Genomic DNA, 8,052 nt, shown 5'->3' with positions numbered 1-8,052 from the left:
CACGCACGCACGCACGCACGCACAAAGCAAAGCAAAGCACCCTCATAACCCACTACTCATTGCTCAGGTGAGAGCTTGGAGGTGGCAGGAGCTGTAGGCACTTGAAAATGAAGGTACATATGCCCCAAGGCTTGCAAAAAGACTCCAGCAAGGAGTGGTCCCACACTGTGGTGACCGAGAGGAGTGAGGCTGGGGTCATGGACACCAGCCACGGCAGAAGCTGTCATGGTAGACATGGTAGACATGAGACGTTACATCTCTTCTGTGGACTGGGGCCAGGGTGCAGGCAGCTCTCATGGCATTTTTTCTTCTGCAAAGCTGTGGTTTTAGAAAGCCTGTGCCATCCCACCAGGCCAAGGCACCCACATCTGGAAAACTGTATGCGCAGCAACACCATTAGCTATGCTTGGGGAAAGAAGGGTTCATTACAGAGCTGCCCTTCTTTCTTGGGCTGTGTATTGAAGGTGCCCACTGGGTACCAAACACTTAGAGTTAGGAGAGATCCACTTGGGAGCTCTTCCCAGATCCAAAACCAAAATGACCATGCAAGGGAGAAGAGTTACTGGCTTTTGTGTTTTGTGTTTTGTTTTGTTTCTGTTTCTGTTTTCGGTTGCTGGTATACAATTGCAAATTTCATTTCCCAAAAAGAAATGAGCATCATGCTTTCATGACTGCCCGTTAGTGCCTTTGACACTCTCTGCTCAAGCCTGGGCCTTTGCCCAGTCTTGGACTTGCAGGAGAGTCACTCTGGACATTCAACCTGTATTCTGTTCTTGCCTGTGTCAGGTAAGCCTGGGGTTTCATCCCACGTAGCAGATGGCAGGCCGCTATCATGGCGGTGTGTACTGTGGCTCTGGCTCTGGATCCTGGAAAACCTTGGAGCTGCCCAGGCTGGGCACATCAGAACCCAACCCAGCAGCAAAGCCACTATAGGGCAACAGGGTATTTGGTGTGTTGCCAATCCCAGATGGCTCTTAGTGGGCGGAGCTGTTCTGGCTCTACTGCATTACGTTGTGAAGTGAGGGTTAAAGGCAGTAGGCTGCAGAAGCCTCAGGGCCACAACTCTCACAGATCCTAGCCCTGCACCTGTCACCTGTGCACAGTCGTCACCTGTCACCCACCTACTTCCATGCTGTGAGGCTGATTTTTCCCTGGAAAGTCCCCTAGTACTTGATCAGCTCTGTGGGGGGGGGGTCTTCAGCTCTCTTCCTTGCTGGATCTGACTTCCAGAGGGACTGGGCCATAGCCCAGGACATGGCTATCCTTATTATCATGGCCCCTGGGCTGGCTCCCCACCTGTCTGGTTCCCTATTGAGAGAAAGCTGCACAGACCCTGCACAAGCCTGGTGGTGTCGCCAAGACTCTGAGGATCTTATAGAACAGGATCACATGGGCCTGGGACCCATATTTCTCAGATGACCTCGAGTCCCCAGGAAAACCACCATGGGAAAGAACAAGGCCTGAAATATTTTGTAGACTGGACTGGGACACAAAGTCACCAAACTGCATTCAGTAGACGAAAAACTCAACAAGCTGTGGCCAAGCTGGGCAGGCAGGCAGGACAATTTGCAAACCGGAAAAAAATTTTTTTTCTTTTAACCTGACAACTGGAAGATGAACCGGTGACTCCAGGCAGCAGGGGAAGCCCCAGAGCAGGGGACATAAAAGGACATCTTCAGCTCCCTACGCATCCTGTTGTCCTGGCTCAGCCTCCTGCTCTGAAAACTGCACTTTGAGAATAAGGATAAGAATATACCAAATTCTGAAGAACTCTTAGGCAAATCGCCACCACGCAGGCACAATTTTCCATATATGGTGACCAGTATATCATAGTAGGGTCATAGGTTACATGCCCTGGTGACCCCAGCTTAGGCTTTGTTGGTATGGGCACACTGTGATGACTGCAGGAGGCCGAATATCCACCTTTAGCCATCTGGGTTGGCTCTCCTCTATGCACAGCTGTGTTCCAGTTCTTGTTCACACAGCTCAGGCCCCTCAGGTCACACACACACTTGGGCGATCATCCAGACATTCTCCTCCGACTCCCTTCTAGGTCACTCGGGATCTTTGGAATGTGTCCAGCTAGATACAGGACAACCTTGCAGACTGGACTTGGGCAGAGGTCATGATCTCAATCCTTTTCTTGTATTTCCATGGGGTGGGGTGGTGTCGTCAATCACACTGAAGACATGACAGCTCTTTCAACTCTAGACTTGGCTGAGGGTTGGGTCTTCAGAGTCCCTAGAAACACCTATGATCAAGTGTAGCTGGTGGGAGCAGACTGAAGACAAGCAGTCCTGGTGTCTCAGGAATGCTCCACCCTATGAATTTTCTATTCTACTCTCTAAAGTGAGGCGTCCTTTTTTTCTTCTCTTTCTTTCTTTCTTTCTTTCTTTCTTTCTATAACTGTACATATCTCATTATCTGTTTCTATTGAAACATAGTGGTTTAATTACAAAAGACAAATGCTTCGTATTTCCCTACTGTCTTTTCCCAGCATGTAAATACCAAATTAGCGTGTCTAACTAAACTGTCTGCATGGGGTTTATTATTGAATACCAGACTGTGTGTGGTGTTGCATGCTTAACCTTCTGCCTCAGTTGCTCTCACACAGCCCACCAGTTTGGGATGCCCAGAACTTGGTCGCTACTACAAGCCAAACCTCTCCACTCTGGATGGCTTCCATTAATGGAGCACCCATTCAGCCAATCTTAGCTTAATTCTTATACACTGCTTTAACCCTCCTGGAGAAGATCTTAGGCCTCCACTTGGTTCCTCCTTGGCCTTCCACTTTGAATCAGAAAGGCAGGGCCACCCCCAGGAACTTCTGAAGAGAAGCCTGATAGGACAGAAGAGTGTTCTGGACCTGCCTGGACTCAGATCCCACCTCTCTTGGACAAGACTTGATTTGATCCACTGGCACCAGTTGCTCCATGTGTCTGTGTCTGCATTTGTCCTGTGCCCCTCGAAGACCCCTGACAGCAGAGCATGACCCATAGCAGGCAGCGCCAGCCCACCACCTGTACATCAGACCTCCTGGAGCAGAAAACAGCATGCAGTTCCCCCATCAGTCAAGGAGAAGGCTTGTAACAGAGATGGGAACAGCTCAGGGTACTGGAAAGTGGCCAGGTCCCCTTGGGCCTGAAAAGTGCAGCTGTCCCAGCTGTTAAGGGCCCCTGCCTTGTCTAGAGATCAATGGTCTTAGGTCTTGAAAAGCTAAATGACAATAGGCCCAACAGAGGAGGGCTGCTGGACTTTGTCTGTGTCTGATATGGTGTATGCTGAAGGATTTAGAGTGGCACTGACTCAGGAGCACTGTGCACATGCAGAGATCCCATCCTCTGGGCCCAGCAAGGAATGCTGGCTGTTGGGATGAGCTCTATTCATGATAAGTAGACACAGCTTTGTTTGCAGAACCACTGTTAATAGACTTTCTTAAGAATAGAAGGGATTTCCCTGATGAATGACACTTTTGTTCATAGGAACAAGTCCAGCTATCCCAATTGCAGGCTGTAAAAATGATCCTGCATTTGTCACCAGTGGCATTCTTAAGGACCAGCAGAGGCTAAAGTCTGTTGTCAGGCCTCCACAATCCCTTGTGCTGCCAATCCACAGAGAACCAGGAGTTAGCGTGCACCCCTAGTTAGACCACTACCAGGTACCAGGGAAACTTGTTAGAGTGTTGAGGTTATTCCCTGGAAAGTGAGACGTGGCCACCTCCAGGAGCAAGGTGAACCCCATTTCTCCACCAGAAGCTCAGGTAAGGGCTGACTGCGGAGGGTATGGCAGGTGCAGCCCCTGTCACACCCCTTCCAACCTCCTCTGTTTTTCTTTCAACATATGTTGATCTAGATTTGTGGGAGCCAAGGCAGCAATCAGTTGGTTGCCCACCAAGCCCAGAATAATCGGAATAGGAAGGAATCTGGCCACATAGCTAGCTGGCTTGCAGGGCCTCTTTGAGAACTAGGAAAGGAATTAGGGTCTTTTACCAAGAGTCTCTGACCCAAGAGTCTGCACACCAAGATCTATCAGAGAGACAGCAAACAAAGGTCCTCAGGGGGAAACCTCAGGTCTTATATTCCTGGCCACTACTGTCAAAGGTTCTGTCCATGTGGAAGAGAAAAGGCATCACCTAAACCAAAGGTAGCGCTGAACCCTGAAAGCAGGACAGCATCAAAGCTGCTCAATAGAGGGTGGAAATTTTTCACAGAGGAATGCCTGTAGTTGTGGAGGGATGGGGAATTCCTAGGCAGAGGCCAGAACACAATTCATTTGCACACATTAGCCTTTCAGATTGGAATGTCACTCATGCCAGACCCTGGTAGCACAGAATAGTTACTGGGGCAGGACTCCATGTCCCAGCACGTAAGGGCCCCTTGGCTCCTTCCAACCCCAAAGATTCTTCCCTTAAATCTGTCATCACATTCGAGGATTATGGACGTGGGACTCCACATACTAGCCTGACTCGGGCAAGGAAAGGAGAAAAATACCAGCTGAGCCAATTATCCCAGGGGACAGCAAGTGGGCTGACAGCCAGCCTTCCCTGTGTAGTTGGGCCTGGGAACCCTGTGGGATGTACACAGCCCAGGTGAGAGCTGGCCCTTCCTGAGACCCGGAGTCACCTCAGTCCTCTGTTCTTTCTCCACCAGTAGGGGACCTAGTCCATCAGGAGTGCAAGTCTGCAGCCCTGCCCAGACCCACCTGAGACCTTGCAGGAGGAACTCAGCCATGCTCTCACCTCAGGTGGGTACAGGCTGTCCTGGACCAGCCCTGACTGGGCTTAGGTCAATTGGGTTGTAAAGGAGACATGGTCGTGCTGGACATAAACCTGACTTCTTCCCAGAACCAGGAGTTGTGGGTTTATGGAGTGTAATCCCGAGGGAGGATTAGGCTGCCAGCACCTTCTGAGTCACCATTTAGTGGCTCTGGAGAGGGTGTGGGAGCCTCTCCCCACCTGGGCAGCCCACCTGAGCAAGAGGTGCCTGGAGTGAGGAGGAAGAGCCCTCTTTCAAGATCTGCAGTGTGGGGCATCATTCAGAAATGCCTTTTCTAGCTCCTTGGACTGAGGAGAGAGAGAGAGTGACCAGATTTGAAGTCTTGCTGCCAGGAACACCAGCTGTGAGTTTATATTTCAGGAATAATATTTTCGAAGATCAATCTCATGCTTCCGCTATTTCAGCTTGTGAAAACAAAGGTGTTTTCCTTGGGCATGGGTGTGGAGTATGTTCCCCTCCCTGAGTTGAAGCGACCTTTTGGCAGCTTTAGATGCAAGCTGACAAATCACTCCTACCCTAGCCGTACTGCCCTAGTGTCATAGTATCTGAGCATGAATTCCTGGTTCCCAGCTGGATTGAGGTGTGTTGCACTCTAGCTCGACAGGATCTCCCTGATAAGGATGTCTCTCAGCGTCCCTCTTCAGCCTCTGTTCTCCCTCGTGGGCACAGCCATGGTGCCCTGACTGTGCAAGGGATAAGGGACTACAGGGAAGGAATGTCCCTTCTCAAGCTGAACGCCCACTAGTGCTTGACTCCCACAGCACTGGCTGCTGTGGGCCCCTGTAGTAGGCCACGTGGATGGCCCTTTGTGCTTGTCTGCACATGAATGCACTTTTTGTTCTGTCTCTGAGTTTCCCTATTAAGAGACTGGCATTATACACGGAGAAAAACAACAACAGCCTCTAGCTGGCACCCCCTTACTGTACCCTCACCTGCGTTTCATTTGATAGCCCTGGGAACCATGAAGGCAGGCTGGCCTGGCATTCACATTGTATTTCTAATCCCATTTTAAAGCCAGGAAGCTGAAGGTTTTGCTGACTGGCCTAGAGCCACAGGGTCACAGAGCCAGGGCTCTGCACCCATCCAGCCCTGATGCCCACCCTCTTGCCCCTTATGTCTTGGGCATTCTCACTAAGATTCAGGCATTCTGTCCACACCAAAGGCCTGCTGGAATCTATACCATGTCTCCTATGTGGGAGAACAATAGTTTTTAACTATCTACTGTAGGAAAAAAAAAAAGTCAAGAATCTAGGCTCAGTGAAGGCAAATATGGGTAAATGGCACCCTGAGTGAGAGTCCTATGAAGTGTTCTATAGGCATAGAAGGCTGCTTGTAATGAGTTGAGGCAAACCACCCTCCAGGTGCATGGTGAATATGGAGCGTGTCCAACACAACACACTCCTCCTGGTAAACAAAGAGTGGCAAGCTATGAGACAAGTTGATGGCAAGAACGGATAAGTGGGTTTATTTATTCCAACATCTCTGATGGCGATGCTCTGTTTGCCATTGGTTGGTCACGGTCTGTATTGGTTTGAATTAGAGTGGCTCCCATAGGCTCAAATGTTTGAATGCTTAGTCACCAGGAAGTGGTAACATTTGAAAGGACTAGAAGGATTATGTGGTATGGCTTTGTAGGAGGAAGTGTGTCACTGGGGTGTGCTTCCAGGTTTGAAAAGTGCAAGCCAAGCAGAACACAGTCTCTCTTTCTGCCTATAGATCAGTGAATAGCACTCAGTTACAGCTACAGTGCCATGCATGCCACCATCCCCCATGCCAGATGACCATGGGTTAAACCTCTGAAGCTGTAAGTAAGCCCCCAATTAAGTGCTTTCGCTTCTAATAGTTGCCTTGTTCATGGGGTCTCATCCAATAATTAGAACAGCGACAAGGAAAAAAGTTGGTACTAGGGAGTTGGATATTATGATAGACCTGACCGTGCTTTTGTTTGGAAGACTATGGAAGACTTTGGGTTGGACTAGAAAAGTGGTTGAATGTGTTAAGCCAGGGTTTAACTGAAGGGTGGAAAACAGTAGTGCTGAGAGTGATACACATTGTAATGGCCAAGCTCCAGAGGTTTCAGAGGGAAAGAATATCAGTAAGTGGCCCAGAAACTATTCTTGTGATACTCTGGCAAAGAATGGGGCAGCTTTTGCCTTTCATAAAAATCATCCTGAGAGTAAACTGAAGAGTTTTGGATTAAAGGAATTGAAGGGGAGGTTTTAAGAGAACCTAGTATTGACTGTGTCATGTGGTTACTAGTGATCAGCCTTATGAAGATCTAGAATGAAAAGAAGCAAGCTGGGCAAAGAGAAATACAAAATGTAGTTGTGAGAGAAAAGGGACACCAGGAAAGGTCATTTTGGAGCCAAGTCCTGTGCTCAAGGAAATAAAAAGTTTAAAGAAAACCCTGATGCTAAATGGGATTTAAAAAAAAAAAAAAATGGTTACCTCAGGGCAAGACCCCGCCCAGATAAGCTTCCAACTTGTAAAAAGGAATTAAAGGAAAGATTAAGTGGTGAAGGAAACCATCAACAACAGAAGCTGGTGCAAATGTAATTGAACAAGAGGCAAAGTTCCAGCCCCATCAAGCAAGAGAACTTGGCAGCTTCAGCCACATGATTCTGGCTTTGTCAAAAATACAAGAAACGGTTTGTGGGGACTCTTCCTCCATGGCTAAGGAAAGCTGCTGAGGCCAGGTGTGTGATATGTCTCTGCTGGGAGGCTTCATTGCATGAAGCTGTGAAAGTGAAACCTGGATTGTGTTGGAGATCCTAAGATGTTGGAGACGCTAGAGTCATGGGATATCTCCCAAGGAAAGCCACAGACTAGGTGTAAAGCCAGCCCAAGGGCTTTACAAAGCTGAAAGGAGTTGGAGAGCCAAAGAGCGCTTAGACATGAAACACGGAGATGCAGAATTTGGAGTTTGCCCTGTTTGTATTTGGTTTAATTTGGTCCAGTATTTCCTCACTATGTTCCCTTTTCTTCCTTTTAGAATGGTATTGCATAGTCTGTGCTGTTGTGTGTTAGAAGTATATGATATGCTTTTTATTTTGATTTTACAGGTGATTACAGTTAAAAGATTGCCTTGAGTCTCAGAAGAGACTTTGGACTTTTAAACAATGTTGATACTGTGATAGACTATGGAGACTTTTTAGATTGGACTAGATGCCTTCTTGCCTTGTGATACGGCTACAAACCTATGGGGTCCAGGAGTGAAATGTGGTGGTTTGAATAAGAACGGCTCCCTTAAGCTCATATATTTGAAAGCTCAAGTCTC

The sequence above is a fragment of the Acomys russatus genome, chromosome 9 (assembly GCF_903995435.1).
Source record: "Acomys russatus chromosome 9, mAcoRus1.1, whole genome shotgun sequence".
NCBI classification, from domain to species: domain Eukaryota; kingdom Metazoa; phylum Chordata; class Mammalia; order Rodentia; family Muridae; genus Acomys; species Acomys russatus.
This window is presented reverse-complemented; position numbering follows the sequence as displayed.